Here is an 18,903-nt window from a genome sequence, read left to right on the forward strand (position 1 = left end):
ATAACCTACACAGAGTAAGGGAGAAAAACTCAAAGGATTTAAATGTGCCAAGAAGGGCATTGTTTTTTGTTTTTCTTTTTTCCTTTATGAGTCAGCAGCAGTTTGAATACGTGCTTTGGCTTAACTCATCAGAATGCACCTCAGGACACAGCCGGTGGTGCCCCTGAGGGTCCCCTGGGCGGGGGGTTGGTCATCTGCACATACATGTGTGGTGAAACTGATTAGAACTACACACACACACACACACACACAGAGGCACGTAAAAATTGGTGAAATCTGAATAAAACCTGTAACCTGGTTAACAGTTTAGTACAAGGTCCATCTCCTGGTCGTGATGTTGTACTGAAGTTATACAACCTGATACCTCTGGGGGAAGCTGGGGAAGGTCAGAGAGGGCTTGGTACTATTTTTGCAAGTTCTTGGGGGTCTATAATTATTTAAAAATAAAAAGTACTGGGACACCTGCGTGGCTCAGTTGTTGAAGCGCCTGCCTTCGGCTCATGTCATGATCCCAGAGTCCTGGGATCGAGTCCTGCATCGGGCTCCCTGCTCAGCGGGAAGCCTGCCTCTCCCTCTGCCTGCCGTTCCCCCTGCTCATGCTCTCTCTCTCTCTCTCTGATAAATAAATAAAAGTCTTTTTAAAAAAATAAGTAGGAAGTGGAAGAGGAGGAGGAAGAAGATGGCCCTTTGGTTACTTGTCTCAAAGTTAAGGAAGAAGAGGGAAATATGAAAGGGAAAGAAGGAAAACCCGTAAGAACTGGACTGCCTCTTTCCTGGATCCCTTTGTTGCAAAAAACACCTAACTGGACTTCTTTCTCTAGTCTTGCCTCCTTTAATTCTATTTTTCTCTTGGCCATCTGATACACTTCTTTAAAAATCTGACCGAGTCTCTGTCAAGTTTGCCCATCGCTAACAGGGCGTCTTGCCCCCACTGCTCTCCTCCACCCCATGGACTCGGCCATCCGAGGATACCTGCGCACACCCCGCCTTTTAACACCTCCTCTTGCTGGACTCCTGTCAGTGCCACTGCCCGGAACACCCTTTCCTTCCTCCATCTCGCTCTCCCTCCTCTTTCAAGTTGTCACCTCAGTACCCGAGATTCTGAGATGCCTATCCTCCCCTGTCCCAGGGTTGGGCTAAGTCTCCCCGCTCGGTGCTCTGCTTGCTTCTGCCCGGGGATATTCAGTGCTGTCTGGGCCCATCCACTCAGAGCGGGAGCCCACACAGTTGGAATGCAGGTAGGTGGGTCACAAGCACCAGGTCTGGCCGAACCAAACACTGGGGGAATTTCAGCACCCCTTCTTTATACCCCGCAATTCTCCACGTTGTTTTGCAGTGATATGTCCGTGTCTAGTCTCCCCCCCGCCCCCACCCCCCAGACGGAGAGCTTCTGTGGACGCGTAGTGCCTGGCAGAGTGCCTGCCACAGGGTTGGTATGCAACAAACCTACGTTCAGCTTACCTGACCTAGAAGACAGACATCCTGGCCACATTTTGCTTCACATTCAAAACCAGGAGGCGAGGCAAGCACGCCTTCTCCCAAGAATGTAAAAAGGCGGTCAGAGAAATCACGGCGCCCAGAGTCAGTGGAGACCAAAGGGAGTGTGGGATGCAGCATCAGGTTGAACCGGGGGCCCTGTAGGGGCTGGAATGGCACAGCTGGTGGCACGGCTCCCGGCCGGGACGGGCAAGGTGGTCAGCACAGGACTGTAACCACCCACACCGCCAAGGAGAGGGCTCCTCGAAGATCGGGGAACCTGACCAGACCATGGTTTTCCTGAACACCAAGAGAAAAGTGTCTCCCGTAACAGAGAATTTCATCCAACTTGGGAATGTGCTGATGTAATGAAGAGTCAGGGCAGCAGAAAAGCACCAGCAATTAAGGTACAAAGCTGTATGTACTTCGAAAGCGGCATGCCCAGCAGCTGGCCTGGGTCAAATGTGGGACACCGATGGGAGAAGACCCAGATCAGTAAGGACACGTGGACAAGCCCGGGAGGGGGTTCCATGAAGGAGAACCAGGCCTGTAAGAGTCAGCCAGTCTCTCACATTCCAGGGTGATGTCGAAGCCACATCTAGAGTCTCCTCAGAGTCCCCCAGTTCTGTTTGGGTACTTCTCGATTTAGATTTCCAAACTTCTGAGTGGCAGACTCTCATCTAAGTACTGTAAAAGGAGAAATGATTTAAACTAGAGTGGAATTAGTCATCATCTCAGTCTGATTTTAATGCCTTTTTTGTGTATCTTCCAGGCCTCCAGGCTCACGGACACTGGTTGCCCAATGGTGCTCTAACTTAGGAGATTCTAGAGACCCAGGCCTCATCTGACCTTGCAAAGACTCAGTGACCTGTCCGTAGTCTGCACTTGATGGAGTCCTTCCGTACGTGTGACTCAGGAAGGTAGCTGCTGAGGGAAAAGGGGTAATTCAGCTCCTCGATGCTTTGAAAACGACCTGGGACTCGTATGTGTTCACGTATAAATTCTCTTGGGCCACCACAGCAAATCAGGCAGATCAAGCCTGCGACCCTTCAAAGACATTGCTCAGACTGCACCTTCTCCTTGAAGGCTGCCCTGGCCTCCCTTGAGGGCTGACTACTTCATTTGTACAGTTAAATTCTGGGCAGGAAGGGTCTCAACCAGCAGGTATGGGTCTCCATCTCTCCTCTCCCTCTGTTAGCCCAGCTCTTGAGGATGCTAACTCTGAGGAGGTGCATCCACACATTGTGTGCAGTGGAAAGTGGGAATAGAGAAGGATGCTCACGTTAACTGAGTACCTATTTTGTGGCAGACACTTCTCATAGACTATCTCATTTGGAACAAGGAAGAAAAGCCAGTAAGAAAGATAAATAACTCCCAAAAGATCTGTTTCAGTTCCATTTGGCTACTTTCGTGGTCCATTATTTTCAAAATTCAGGGAGGCTCCATGTACAAGGAGCTCTGCCCAGTATCATTGCCTCTGGCGTGGAATCAGAAGAAGCAGGGGGTTTTGCATCTCTCAAGGAGCTTCTGAATGCCAATCTCACATCAAGTCAAAGAGGTGTTGCCCTGAGATCTCCAACTGTGGGAGTTGGGGAGTGCCTTAGTACAGGTCTGCCTTTCAAATATATTTACATTCCAAGGTAATGGATGGGCAGTATCTGAAAATTCGTCAGGGAAAATGTTATTTTTGGTAAATGCCAACCTCCTAACAAAAACACAGCTCCTTTTCCCTCTCACCCCTCAACAGCTAAAGAAGAAAAGGGGTGGGCAGTGAGGTGAGGACAGGGAGAAGCAACCCAGGTTATTTTCTGACTGGGCTTTGTGCAGTAAATGGAATAATAATAAGCAAGGACGAGAGTGCTTACATAGGAGGAGCTAAGGAAAAAGGAGTTCTTACAAGCAGGCCCATCTCTGGGCCTAGTTTGTAATTCTAGGGCTAAGATTTAGAAGAATCCCCCTGATAGAGACTCTGGAAGACACTTGTGTGAAAACCCAATTGCCAGCCCATGCCTTACGCCCAGTCAGTGAGGATTTGCTGAAGAGCACCTCAGAAGTCAGCCCCACCCAGGAGGCAAGAAGAACACAGGAGTGGAGAAGTGCCCCCCTGGACAAGGGGCTTGAGGCGTACCTGAGCTCAGCTGCCGGTCTCGTCAGAGGCCTGCTGACTCAGAGAGCATTAGACCTTAATGATTCCAGTGCCTTTGTTTTACAAATAAGGACCCTGAGGCCTGAGAAAGTGATGTGCCCTGTCCACATGTTTAGAACAAGCTGGTGGCTGGCACTTGGTGTGTGTGGGCCTTTTCCCAAATTTAAAGCATCACTTTGGGCTGACCAATTTTTCTGATCCTGAGCATAGAGGTTACCATGGGTACTTTCTTGTACCAGAGGTCTATCAGTGGCCTGTCCCGTCTCCTGTCAAAAGTATCCCAAACAAGCAGAGAGTTATGAGAGAAACACTCAACCTTGACCTTTTTTTTTCTTTTTTTAGCAAAATGAAAAGAGAAACCGAATAAGCATCTTAGTGACTAACAATTTCTAACATGACTGTGTAAAGTATTTGTGGAGAGCTACTAGCAGAACCCTTTGGAAAGTTTTGTATTGTTTTCCTAAAGGCCCACGCGCTGCCCAGCCCAGAGCTGACTGTGAGCTTGAAAGGCTTTGCCCTAACACTTTCCACTTCCTGCTCATCCTCCTGTTACCAGGATGTGAATGGGGTGCAGAGGATGACAGAAACTTCCTGCAGCCCCAGAGTTAAGACTGGGCTGACCCACACTGGAGGAGGCTCTGTCCAGGGAGCCTGGGAGGAGGAAATCTTGTTTCCTTTTCAATCACCCAAGAGGTGGAACAGAGGGATGTGTAGGAAGTCAGCTAATTGTGCTCAAGTCACCGTCTGTTTCTTAAACAGAGGATCCCAACTCCAGGTACCTTAGAGCTGACACATGGAAGGAATGGAACAAAAGTTTTTCTCAGCCACTTGGAGAAGAGCTGCATTTGGCTCAAGAAGGTCACAGGACACTCCCAGCTTCGAAATCCAGAACGAGGCCGGTGAGCGCCTTGCCTTCCCATAACCCAAAGCTAAGGGCGCCCCACTTCGCTTTATGCGCTGCCAAAAACAAGCAGGAATGAAAGCCCGGTTCTGAACGCTGCTGTACTATCCTTCAAACAGGACCATGCACCGAGCTAGGGAGGGGGCCTAGGGAAGGAAGGCATTTGGGAACCATTGTTAGCCGGAGAAAAAAAACACGCACACTGTAAACATGTATAAATGCTCTGGGTAACTTAGTTGCCCAAGATCCTGTTGAGAACTTTTACTCATTACTCTTGTTACTGTTATTGTCAGAGACATTCCCTCCTACACATCCTTCCTTGCTCCTGGCAGGAGACACGTCTTGATCAAAAGCAAAGAATATTCACTCTCTCCTTCCAATTATGAAAGATGGGGTTGGTCGAGGGTGAGAGGGGCAAAGTACATTATCAGGGCAGTTTTTCATCACTGGCAAGGAATGGGGGTTTTTCTGCGCACTAGCTGAGCAGAATAACTTAATTCAAATAGTGACTTCCGAAAAGGAGATACACGGCCCATGATGTGGAAAGCTTTGAAGGGCAATTTAGGATTCTCTTTCAGAAAGAGGACATGGAGACATGCTTTCTATCAAACCCACAGGGACAGGCTGCCATACACAGCCAGCCAGCCATATTCTCAGGTAGGAATTTACATGAAAGTCAGTATAAACCGGGCAATCTGGAATGGGACTGCACTTGTGCCCCATTAAATCAGGGCTTCACCCAACCTTAATTTGCCATCACTGGACCCCTGAGATCTAATGTGCAAGTTCATCCCTCAAGGCCCCGGGTCCAAATGCCACATCCTCTTCAAGGCCCTTCCTGGGTTCCCCAATCTAAAGAATTGTCTTCCTCTGGTGATCCCACAACACCTTCCTCCCCCTCTACAGAGAGAGCTTTGGCGGGCACGAAATAAGCACTAAATCGATGCTCACTTGATGGATTCCTAATCCAACAAATCAGTGAGTAAACGAAAGATGTCAGAATCATGGACACGTCTTCCAAAGTGAAAGCACAGCCTTCAATCTATAAATGCTTTGGGAACATTTATCCACTTCTGGGGAATACTTTTAAAAAAAAAATAAAGATTGTACTCTGAGATTTAAATTTAAAAAATCACACTCAAAGCAAGGAAAGGAATACTTGTAACTTGTTCTTCGAGTAGTGGCAGCAATGAACCCTTTGAGCCCTGAAGCCCCAGGTCCTGGGGAGAAATGGCGCACAGTGTTTCTGATCTAGTTGCTTCTGAGCTGAGGCCTGGAGCCCAGATATTGGAAAATGCTCTTCCATCTCACATGCAAAAGGAAAGAATTCGGGGCATTTTGATATTTGCCCATGGCCCTCCCACCGCATCCTGCCCTCCGTCGCTGGAACCCCTTTGCCTTTATCAGGACCATCCCGCACCAAGCATTCTCCCTTGTCATTGAAGAAATGGCGAAGGTTTGGAGAGATGCCTCCCTCCCTCTGACCCACCTCCTTTTCTGGTGCCAACTCCCATTCAGAGGAGAGTTACAAAGAATTGTTTGTGCAGGGAGTGGCTCGGCCTTCCCTTTCGGTCCCTGCACCACCCCCTCCTGTGTGCTTTACCGCCGAATTCCCAGCAGCTGGCTTTGTTGCTGCAACACATGGGAACTCTTTCTTAATGTGGTACAAAGGTGTCTGTGGGCATCCAACCATGGCACACTGCTGGCCACAGCTGGCTAAATGTGGATTCAGAGACTTGTTTGTGCTCCTGTGTGACTAATACTTACCTACTCGCTGGCTGGCAGGAGACCTCTCTCCTACTCATCTGGCACTTGGAACACAATCCACTGGCTTCCCAGCCCCTGCCAAACTCATTCATAGCCCAGGCAGAGGGGCTGGGTTTGGGTCCTGAAGAGCAGGGCCTCCAGAGGTCCCAGGGACTCAAGAGACACCGGGCATGTTCTTCCCTTGAAGGCTTACGCCCTCTCGGCGGACGGGGATAACTTATGGGTGGTCCGAGCACAACGGTAGGGAGGAGGCAGGAAGGCCTCTAGCTTCTCCTCTGGTTGAACAAGTCTGCCTATTTGCAAAATAAGCCTGTTTTTTAACAAAGAAAGCTAGGTTTAAATTAGTCAAGAACGTAGAGTGATAGGCAGCACCTGACAGGCTTTGGGGTCAAAAGAATTAGTAAATAAACAAATGAGTGAATGATTAGATGAAGGAATGGACTGATAAGGAAAGAGAGGAACAGGGAGGGCAAACAGTTCTCTGCATTCTAGGAATTTTCCCAACAGACCCCCCTCTATACCTGTAAAATGACTAATGAAAGGATTACATACAATACGGTATGCCTGTGTTCTGAAATACAATATTATCTGGCTGTTTAAAAAAGGAAACATATAGAGTCGCCTGGGTGGCTCAGTCGTTAAGCATCTGCCTTTGGCTCAGGTCATGATCCCAGGGTCCTGGGATCGAGCCCCACATCGGGCTCCCTGCTCGGTGGGAAGCCTGCTTCTCCCTCTCCCACTCCCCTTGCTTGTGTTCCTTCTCTCGCTGTGTCTCCCTCTGTCAAATAAATAAATAAAATCTTTAAAAAAAAAAAAAAAGGAAACATCTACATACATATGGATATGAAAAATATCCAAGATCTACTTTGTGTGAAGAAAACAAAAGCTAAGGGCAGACAGTCTGGATAGCAGGCTACTATTTGTGTGGGTAATTTTTTTTTTAAATATATGTTTGTAAATGCACAGGCTATCTCTGGAAGGACACAGCATCAGTAGTAATAGTGGTGTGTATGAAAGGAAAAATAGGTGGCTGGGGACCAGAGATTGATGGAGATTTTCTTCCCACTGTGCACCCTTTTACATCTTTTGAATTTATACCCTGTCCATATATTATCTATTCCAAAACATTAGTGAGTTTCTTTTTTTTTTTTTTTAAGGTTTTATTTATTTGACAGAGAGAGACACAGTGAGAGAGGGAACACAAGCAGGGGGAGTGGGAGAGGGAGAAGCAGGCTTCCCGCGGAGCAGGGAGCCCGATGTGGGGCTCGATCCCAGGACCCCAGGATCATGACCTGAGCCGAAGGCAGACGCTTAACGACTGAGCCACCCAGGCGCCCCGAGTTTCTTTTTTTATTAGTAAAAACGAAAATTAAGATACATTCATATCTATAGAAATAAACATGTCGATCATATATTTAAAATGAAAAAAGAAGCATTATCGACAATAGCCAAATTATGGAAAGAGCCCAAATGTCCATTGACTGATGAATGGATAAAGAAAATGTGGAATACACACACACACACACACACACACACACACCACAATATTACTCAGCCATAAAAAAGAATGAAATCTTGTCATTTGTAACGATGTGGATGGAGCTAGAGAGTACTATGCTAAGTGAAATAAGTCAGAGAAAGACAAATACCATATGATTTCACTCATATGTGGAATTTAAGAAATAAAACAAATGGGGGGCTGGGTGGGGAAGAGAGGCAAACCAGAAAACAGACTCTTAACTATAGAGAACAAACTGAGGGTTTCTGGAGGGGAGGTAGGCAAGGGGATGGGTTAAATGGGTGATGAGCTTTAAGGAGGGCACTTGTGATAAGCACTGGGTGTTATACGTAAATAATGAATCACTAAATTCCACACCTGAAACTAATGTTACAGTGTATGTTAACTAACTGGAATTTAAATAAAAACTGGAAAAAAAATAAAGTGATAAAAGAAGTCACACAAAATATATACAGTATGATACTACTTACAGTTTTAAAAATACTCTGAGTATAGGATGGGTGGCTCAGTCAGTTAGGCATCCGACTCCTGGTTTCAGCTCAGATCATGATATCAGGGTCATGAGATCTAGCCCCAAGATCGGCTCTGTGCTTAGCTCTAAGTCTGCCTGTCCCTCTCTCTACCTCCACCCCTCCCTCTGCTCACACACCCTCTCACGCGCTCTCTAATAAAGAGAATCTTTAAAAAAAAAAAACCTCTGAGTATACATGTGTACATACACACATGTATGTGAAGACATTAAAAAGTTATGGGAGGGGAATGGAGAAGGAGCTTTCTCTTTTTATGCTGTGTATTTCTGTATTATTTAAAAGCTGTATTCAGTAACTTAAAATATAAATTTAAAAATGAGGCAGCTTGGGATGCTTTAGCTCAAGTCATGATCTCAGGGTCATAAGACTGATCCCCGACTGGGACTCCACACTCCGTGGGGAGTCTGCTTAAGATTCTCTTGCCCTTGGCGCCTGGGTGGCTCAGTTGGTTAAGCGACTGCCTTCGGCTCAGGTCATGATCCTGGAGTCCCGGGATCGAGTCCCGCATCGGGCTCCCTGCTCAGCAAGGAGTCTGCTTCTCCCTCTGACCCTCCCCCCTCTCATGCTCTCTCTCTCTCTATCTCATTCTCTCTCTCAAATACATAAAATCTTTAAAAAAAAAAAAAGATTCTCTCGCCCTCTCCCTCTGCCCCTCTGCACACCACCCCCCAGCTCACATTCTCTCTCTCAAATAAATAAATAAATAAATAAATAAATAAATATAAATAAATAAAAATGAGATGGCCCTATGTGTGCTGGTCAGTTATCCTCTCTAAGATACAGTGTTAGGTTAAAAAGGAACAAAGTAGTATATATACTATGCAACCATTTGTATGGGGAATTTGCATGTGAATGTAGAGGCTCTGAAAGGGTGTATGTGGGATTGGCACCAACTGTTCCCTCTGGGGAGGGAAAATGGGTGGCTAAGAAACAGATAAATGGGGACTACACCTTTGCATAGTGTATAATTTGCATATTTTGTAATTTTGTGCCATATGTACGTGCTATCTAGTATTCTAGTCCAATTTTTTTATTACTTTAATTTTTAAATATAGGGCTTCCTTATTAGGCTAGATTATGTCAATAATAAGATTAAAGCCTAGGGGCACCTGGTTGGCTCAGTCAGTTAAGCGTCTGGCTCAGGTCACGATCTCAAGGTCGTGAGATCAAGCCCGCACTGGGCTCCATGCTGAGCATGGAGTCAGCTTCAGATTCTCTCCCTCTACCCCTCCCCTCCATCAGGCACATGCGCTCTCTCGCTAACTTGGAAAATCAAATGGCATTTTCTTCAACAGCCGTACACAATTCCCATTCTAGAATGCTTTGTCTTCTTGAGAGCTGGTGCTCCAAAGGCACCCATGAAAACACCCTCTCAAAAGACCAAAGCACAGCTCAGTTCCCTCAGTGGTCAGCATTCTTGTGATACCCGGCCTAGAGACCCCATGCTGCATAAAACAATACTAAGAGAAGACTAAAATCAAACTATCTCAACAAATACCGGCTCTGCGCAAATTATTCTAATCATTAAGAACTGTTTGTCAAGTGCCTACTATGTACATGGGCTGGCAGCTCACACCCCCATTTGTCTCTTAAATGTGGCAGGATCATAGACATTGAGGCCCACTTTTTAAAAATCAGATTAGTACAACTTAACCCTCCCTCCTTCAGACCATGGGTAGCGGGCGGAGTGTCTGTCAAAACTTCCCTCCTCCAGACAGAGTCAGAATTTTATGCATTAAGTCCACACCTGTCCTAGCTACATAGCTCCTAAAATAATTGCTCTAAAATATCCCTAAAATTGGCCCAAATGTTCAGGAGTCCCAGAGGAAGGTCCCCTCTGTGCCTGTTGTGCCCACCCCAAACCAAGCCCTGGGGGGTCAGCTGCTGCTCAGTCTCTTCCCTGGTCTCCTCACCCCCTCCCAGCAATTCCCTCCGGGCGCCACTGACAAACAGGGTGACTCACAGTTCACTCCAGGTACCTCACATTTCTGCCTGGATCGGTCCCACTGGCAGAATGTCTGCCCCTCTCTGCCAGTGTAAGGTCTAAAAGCCCTGGTAACTTTCTTCTTCTAACCACCGGTCCTAGCCAGCTCTCTTCTCCCAAACTATCATCCTTCAATGATATTGACTACTGCTTTGGCAATTCATTGTGCACTACCCTGGGACAAATGACTCTTCTCTTATTGTCAATTCCACAACTCGTGTTTGCTGGGAATAATTCCAAGGAGAAGGATATAGGCCCTAGGAGAGGGAGAAAGAAGTGGGCCGGCAGGACAGAAGTCAGAGTTTGGCAGTACAACCTGGCAGAGAAATGGGAACCTGGTCCGATGCCCCAGGGCCTTTTCACCACCTTCTATGATGGGAAGAACCCTGGAGATGAGAGGGAAGGGAGAGGGGTAAGGCAGCTTTGACTCCAGGGATCATTCTGGGCCTGGTCAGCGCTCCACAAACCAAGTGCTGGAGTGGGGTCTAGTGGCAGAAATGTTGGTGCTGCAGCGGTGACCCTCACTTCCCTCCCTTCCCATCTTCACTACAATGTGCTTTCAATCCCACAGCAGCGCCCCCAGGCTCTTCCCTAGGGGACCACCCTCAGGCTACTGGAACCACTTTACCCAACTAGTAGAAAGCCAGAGGGCCTGGGACTTCTTCCTCCAGGGACCCACAGGTGCTGGGATAATTCTGAGGCATAGTTTGCAGATGCAGAGTCAGGCCAAACTACCCCCTGAGGGACTTCTGAAACCACGCCCTTTCCTGGAGGACCTCAGCTTCCCCATCCTGCTTCTCCTGCTCCCTCACCTGTCTCTCCAGGGAGCAAGCCCTTGATAAATCACGTGCCTTCTCTAAGGGCCTGCTTCTGGGGAGCATGACCTACGACAGGCAAGGTGGGGGCTGGGGGGACGCCCTGTGGCACACAGAGAAAGGAAGCAACATGGTTTTGTTTTGTTTTGTTTTTTAATTTCCTAAAATATCCAAGTTCTTTTGTGCGTTGGGAGTAGTAGCAACATGAGGAGAGAGAAGCTAAGAGGATGGTGCTTGACTTCCCTGGTACTTACATCTCATTGACTCAATGACTGAGCAATCAAGGTCAAGAGCCAGGTATTAGATTTCATTCACAACCATAACCTTCACTGGACTCTCCCATGTGCCAAGCACTGTGTTAAGACTAAGCCCATTCTCTCTCTCTTTTTTAATTCCTCAGACCAACCCTATATAATAGTACCCCCATGTAATAGATGAGACTGTGAAAAATGAAGTACTCGTCCCAAGTGCCAGGCAGACATCAGGCCTGCCTTCCTATGTTCTGTGTATGTTCAACCGTCACACTCACTGGGATCCTCATGGGCCAGCCAGGCCTTAAGATAATAATTGCTCAAAGCTCTTTACTGATGGCTCTGAATTGGGAGAGCCCTCAAAATAACAAGAACTAGCCCTCAAAACAAGCAGACTGCAAGGTGAAATAACCAATTTTCCTAAAATCAAAAGCAATCTCTTTGGGGAAGAAGGGTTTAAAAACAGTTTGTTTTGGGGGCGCCTGGGTGGCTCAGTTGTTAAGCGTCTGCCTTCGGCTCAGGTCATGATCCCAGGGTCCTGGGATCGAGCCCCGCATCGGGCTCCCTGCTCGGCGGGAAGCCTGCTTCTCCCCCTCCCACTCCCTCTGCTTGTGTTCCTGCTCTCTCTCTCTCTCTCTCTGTCAAATAAATAAATAAAATCTTAAAAAAAAAAAAAGTTTGTTTTAAGATCCCAGATTTCCATCACTCCTAAAAAGGGCACAGGTAGAAAAAAGGCCTGAGGTCTCCATGGCTGATGTGATTTAAACTTAATAACTTTAGTTTCCACATCTCCCCTAGTTCTAGATGAGTTTTACCTTCTTTCCCTCCGCCTTCCCAATAGGCCAAGTAAAAATTTTTATAGAAATGTTCCTTGTACACTTATAAAAAGTAAGAAAGGGGTGGGAGGGACACTGAGCTTTTCTGGCTGTCAGGAAACGGTATCTACTTTTTAAAACCAAACTCAAAACATTGTCAGTCATATTAAGAAACAGTTCCGCACACTACCACATGTGAAATTCTTCTTAAAGTAGATTAAAATGCATCCTTTTGTTTGCTTTGTTTATTGGAGAGTAGTTTCATGCACTAGCTTACTAGGTGTTATTAACATAGTTTAAACATTTTTTTTTTTAAGATTTATTTATTTATTTATTTGAGAGAGACAGATAGTGAGAAAGAGCGAGAGAGAGGAGCAGGGAGCCCGATGCGGGGTTCGATCCCAGGACCCTGAGGTCATGACCTGAGCCGAAGGCAGACGCTTAACCAACTGAGCCCCCTGGGCACCCCTATTCACATAGTTTAAACAACTGCACAGCATCATTATCAAAATACTGAGCACTGTTCATCTAAAAGAAAAAAAAAAAAGAAGGCTCCTCTTTATTTAGCAAGCTTGCTGCCCTTCTTACATATCTTTGTTTGGGGCTCAAATTGTAGGTCTATCAAATAGGACTGAGGCCCTTCTCTTCCCTGCACAGAAACAGAAGGAGCCGCACATCCAGCGGCTGAGGAGCAGTAGAAACCGGCGGGGCGCAGGGCTGGGGGGGAAGAAGGCAGCGGTGTGCCCAGGGAGTAGCAGTGACAAGGAAGGGACACTGCGGAGGTGGTGGCATGCCCAGTGGCCAAGCTGGAGGCCAGAAGGAAAAAATGGCGGACCACAGAAGCAGTTCCCTGAAGAGGCATTTGGAACAGTCAAGAGACTGATGATATACAAGGGGGTTGAACAAATAAGTATATTGGGGCCCATAGGAGCCTATTTCTCATCATCAGAGGAGGAATCTACATACATTGAAAGGGAGAAGACCGGAAAGAAAACTGAGGTATTGGATTAGAATTAGATGTATCAGTGTGTACTCATTTTATAATACAAGTACAGAAACAGGTATGCGTGTGTATGTGTCTGCGTATGAACCAGATCGTCCATTAAAAGGAACCAGAGCACCATCTTCAATTAAAAGAAACCAGAGAGCTCCCTGGAGAAATGGCTGGTTCCTGGACTGGGGCAAGGAGCTTGGAACATGTTGTGCCAGAAAATAAGGAAAACATGGGGCGCCTGGGTGGTTCAGTCGGTTGAGCATCCAATTCTTGATTTTGGCTCAGGTCAGGATCTTAGGGTCCTGTGTCGGGCTCCTCCCTGAGCCTGGAGTCTGCTTAAAAGATTCTCTCTCTCCCCCCCTCTGCCCCTCCCCTCCACCCCCTGGCTCACACACTCTGTGCTTGCTCTCTCTCTCTCTAAAAAAAAGAAGAAAGTAAGGAAAAGCTAAAAGAATAAATGACGGAGACATGACAGGAGCCAGTGTGAAGACGTTCCCACTGGTCAAATGTCACTTTGAGCATCAAAAATAACTGATAATAGTCCCTTAAATAATGGAAATCCATGCATCTCTTCATATATGTATATAGAGCAAATAAATGGAGAAGGGAACATTCTGCTTACAGTAGAATGTCAGTAGTAGGCAGAATTAATGATAAACCCAGAAAACCATTATTCAACAACCATCATAGTGGTGGCTGATTCAGAAGGGAGTCATCCGTGGAGACAGGCTGGTGAGAACAGGCTATTGTGATCTCCTCCCCAAATCCTTATCAGTTATGAAGGGATAAAACGGGAATTTATGGTGGAGAAACCAAGTGATGGAGAATAACATCTCCAGTGGTTAGATAGCTGGCAACTTCTCAATGCACAGCATCATTTCTAGAGGATTCCTGCCAAGAATGCATGGCCTGAGTCTGGGCATGAAGACTTATCAGACAGACCCAGGGTTCGGCCATCTTACAAAATGAAAAGCTAGTACTTTTTCCACTTGAGATCCTGAAAGATAGGGAAAGACCAAAGAACCATTCCGAATCAAAAGAGACTGGAGAGGCTTGGCCACTAACAGGCACATATGACCTTGAATTGTACCCTGGACAAGAAAGAAAGAAGTGACACGGTGGGAACAGTTGGCAATGTGTAAATGGAGTCTGTGGAGGACATGATAATGTGTGACAGTAACCTGCATGGTTGTATCCCATTTATATAGGAGAGTGTCCTTGCTTTGGGGAAATACATACCTGCACAATTAGGAATGATGAGCGGTCTGTCAGCAACTTGTTCTCGAGCAGTTCAGAAAAAGACTGTATTCATTATTCATATATGTATAATATGTACAACTACACTATATATATGAAGAGAGAGAGAAGGCAAGAGAAAGAGCCTGAAAATATAAAATATTAATAAATGGGTATCCTGGGGGAAATGGATAAACAAGATTTCTTTCTACTGTTCTTGCAACTTCTACAAGTTTAAAATTATTTTAAAATAAATTATTTAAAAAAGAAAAAATAGGATCCAGGCAAAACTTGAGGTGGCCAGGAAAGGAATTAGAACAGTGAGTGGGAGAGCAAATGAAATGAGAAGTAAAGAGAAGAAAGTAATAAAGCAATTTATTACTCTCTCCCCCAAATGCATTGGAAACTATCTGCAATATAGCTCCAGCTGGTTTCCTCACACATCAAACCTGATTCTATATATGAATATTGTGCAGTAGGAAAAGCCGGGGCTTTGCTGCCAGACAGATCTGCATGCAGACACTACTTAGCTCCGTGCTTGTGGGCGCATTATCGACCTTCTGAGACTCAGTTTCCTCAGGTGTAAAATGGAGATAACCACACATTATCTCACAGATTGTTATGAAGATTGGGGGAAATCATTTATAGACAAGACATAGATCATCCAAGAGTAGACGACGTGGGGTCAGTGGTTGAAGACAAGTTCTCACGGAGAGTTCACTATCATTTTGGGGCTTACACTGCACATCAGTGACTTTTTTAATACTGAAAGCTCAACTTTCATTCCTGAGTCTGTCGCTTAACAGTTTGTGTTTAAACAAAACAAAGCAATCCAAAAACTGTTGCAATTAGGGATCAGGGCTGTTGTCGACAGAGAATGGTATCAAAGGGGCCTCAGGCACATTTATGATGCTGATACCCAGTGAGACACCCACTGTTTAAACAAATTCGTAACATGCTGAACGTTATTTATTGACCCTGTGCTTGGCAGAAGGTGCACAGCAAAATTGCCTCCATCCACTTCTGAAACTAGTATTCATCAGTCACAGTGCCTCTATTACACCTTGAAATTTATTATATTGCAGAAAAATGTCCAGCCTTGTGATAGGCTTTCAGTATTGACCGATATTGACTTACGAGTTTTCTTGACTTGTGAGCCCCTCAGATCCCATCTTTGTAACCACAGAGATTGTAACCAGTGGTGGGTCCAGAATTTCCAGTCAGGAGAAGATGAGGTTAAAATGAGAGAGACATAGGGAACTTGTCTTTTTTTTGTTTGTTTTTTTAAGATTTTATTTATTTAAGGGAGAAAGAGAGCAAGAGAGCACAAGCAGGGGGAGCGGCAGGCAGAGGGAGAGGGAGAAGCAGACTCTCTGCTGAGCAGGGAGCCCGATACGGGGCTCGATCCCAGGACCCTGTGATCATGACCTGAGCCGAAGGCAGACGCTTAACTGACTGAGCCACCCAGGAGTCCTGGGAACTTGTCCTGAAGGGGTGTTTTTATAGCAAGCACACCTTTGAGACAAGCTTAAGAAAAATAGCAAATTTCCTTTAGAATTTCATGCCAAATTGAAAAATAACCATTGTCCAGATCAAAAGACATCATTAAGGTCACTCTCCATGATCATGGTTGCTGGCTAGCTGTAGCAGGGGCTCATGGAGACAAAGGAAGGGGACAAATACACCTTTGGCTCAGCCACCATCCTCAGTCCAGTACCTGGCACATAGCGGGCTGTAATGCTAGCCGAATCCTGTCTTGTCAGCTGAATTTTAGAAACTTCTAGACTCAGCCCTCAATCAGTGACAAGGCAGAGTCAGTCACTATGCCTTCATTGCGGTATCAGTGTGACTCTGTCCATCCTGAGATTCTTACATACAAAATGGGAGACAAGACAGAGAGATGTGAGAAATAAAGGCAAATGTAACCCAAAGAAGGTATATAACTAATCACAGCTATGTAGTGCAGGGAGGAGCGGGCCACAGGCATGACTGCGGTGACAGGACCAGCTGGGATTAATGTGGGAGAAGGGTGGGGTGGGGGAAGGTCAGCAGACCCAGTGCTCATTGTTGCTTGCAGCTAATTGAAAACAAAGGGAAAGGTAAATGTTATTTCGGGTCCTCTCACCAAGATAGATGATTAAAGTGGCCATGGAGAGCCCTCTCAATTTTTTTTTAATTGATGACACCTCTCCAAGGAGTCTACATGGCTGAGCCACCCCCAATTTCTTAGGTTCAGCCTTCATTCTTTCCAGGAATGCTAATAGCCTCAACTTGCCTGTCTATGAATTTTCTTTCCACCAAAAGCAGGAAAAGCAGGCTTTTGGAGGTTTAGGCAAGAAGCCCTGATGGCCAGGCCACCCCTAATGGCTACTCTGCATCCACGTTTCTGGTCTGTGGTTGCAGGACCAGGTGCCCTGCGGGAGTCATGAGCCCTCAGGGAGCAGCCTCTCAGGAGCCACAGTTGGTCCCCCGAGGACCTCTGAGTCCATGGACAGGCTTCTCGAAAAGAACAAACATGTCTGAGCTCAGAATATTCTCTCCTATCCATAGAAGCCATCGTGTAGATCTGAAACACTTAACGAACTCATCATTAATCACGAGGAACAGGTTTTGTGGGCTGGACTCCCGTACAAACACTCAGCTGCCATTAACTTGTATTGCAGATGTCGATATGCGAGAACACTGGTTCTGAATACCAGGAATGTGTCTCTCTCAGATTGGAGGCCGATGAGGTGAAAAGAGAGATTTATACAATGCAAGCTATCTCTCTCTTCTCTTTCTTCCTTGGATTTTTCTCTATCTTGAGTAAAGTTCGGTTTTCAGAAGATCAATCCCGGTTGTAAACACGGTCTTTAAAACCTTTGCACTACTTTCCTGCAGAATTTATGATTTGTTTACATTTGAGGCGAGGAGCAGCAAGAGGGGTAATCCTGAAGCCTTTGGTAGACTACTCGAAAGAAAAAAGGGAATGCGGGACACATGAGTAAAAATACTTCCTTGTTCCAGCCATGATTTGTGGGTGCACAATTCTCCCAAAGAGAGAGGTCATGCCCTAAGGAAATTGGTCCAACCAGCCCTTTGTAACCATTAAAATAAGCCCCTGAGAGCTTAAGAGAAAATTCCAGAAATCCACAGGTTTCAGGATTTGGAAAATGCATGAGAGAAAATTTAAGGCAGGTGCCTCGGTGGCGATTTGGGGTGTTGCTGGCATGAATGCCTCCTGGGAATTAAAGGACGCTGACCAGCATGGCATGGAACTGGCCAGGCCACACAGTGGACACCTGGAATGAGAATCTTCCAAACAGAAACCCAGTCATGAACTGTCCTCGTGGTGGGAACAAAAGTCAGAGGCCAAAGAGAATGGCTGAGTAGGAATCAAATAACCCAAGATTTTTTCAACATAAGTCACAGAAGATTTAAATTCCGCCCTCATAGTTATAGAACTCTTGGTCATCTCAGTAACAGAAGTTTTAATATAAATGAATGGATAAAGGAGGGGAATTAAAAGACCTCGGTTCTAGTGAAGGCTAGAACCTTCTACGTACTCATACCTACTGGGTACATGACCTCCAGCAAATAACACACCTGGCCCCGAGTTTCTCCCCGGTGATATGGGAACACTAGCACTTCCCACTCAGAGTTAAAATGAGGATAAGATAGTGCATGAAAGATAAGTACAGAAAGTGCTATGAAAAGTTAATCCTGGGGCACCTGGGTGGCTCAGTCGGTTAAACTTCTGCCTTCGGCTCAGGTTATGATCCCAGGGTCCTGGGATCGAGCCCGAGTCAAGCTCCCTCCTCAGTGGGGAATCTTCGAGTCTGCTTATCCCTCTCTCTCTCTCCCTCTGCCCCTCCCACTGCTCATCCTCTCTCTCTCTCAAATAAATAAATAAAATCTTTAAAAAAAGTTAATCCTATAACATATAAAATGTTTATCACCAATAATGGAAATAATGGCTGTGATAAATACTTTTGAAATAACCTATCAGGGGGCACCTGAGTGGTGCATTGGTTAGGCGTCTGACTCTTGGTTCCAGCTCAGGTCGCGCTCTCAGGGTAGCGAGGTGGAGCCTGTCGTCAAGCTCTGCACTCAGCACGACGTCTGCCTGAGAGTCTCTCTCCCTCTCCCTGCCCCTCCTGCTTGTGTTCTCTCTCTCTCAAATAAATAAATCTTGTAAAAAAGGAGGAGGGAGAAACTATCAGATCCTACTCTAGAATGAATGGGTGTTAGAAAGGGAAATGTTCTCCTCTTCTTAGCAGGTCTCCACAGTGAAGGCGCCCAGGAGGGTAACTGCAGCCTCCACAGGTCAACCTCGACCCACAAGGAGCAGTGTGAGACTTCTTTCTTCAGAAGGGGTGTTGGGGTTATGGCCGGGAGCAGGCATCTTAGCAGGAGAGAGTCACTGGGGTGGGCTCAGAAAAACCGGGCCATGTCACATCCTATCTCTGAAATTGGGGGACAGTTATTTG

This window comes from Phoca vitulina, unplaced genomic scaffold (genome assembly GCF_004348235.1).
Source record: "Phoca vitulina isolate PV1807 unplaced genomic scaffold, GSC_HSeal_1.0 scaffold24, whole genome shotgun sequence".
Lineage (NCBI taxonomy): Eukaryota > Metazoa > Chordata > Mammalia > Carnivora > Phocidae > Phoca > Phoca vitulina.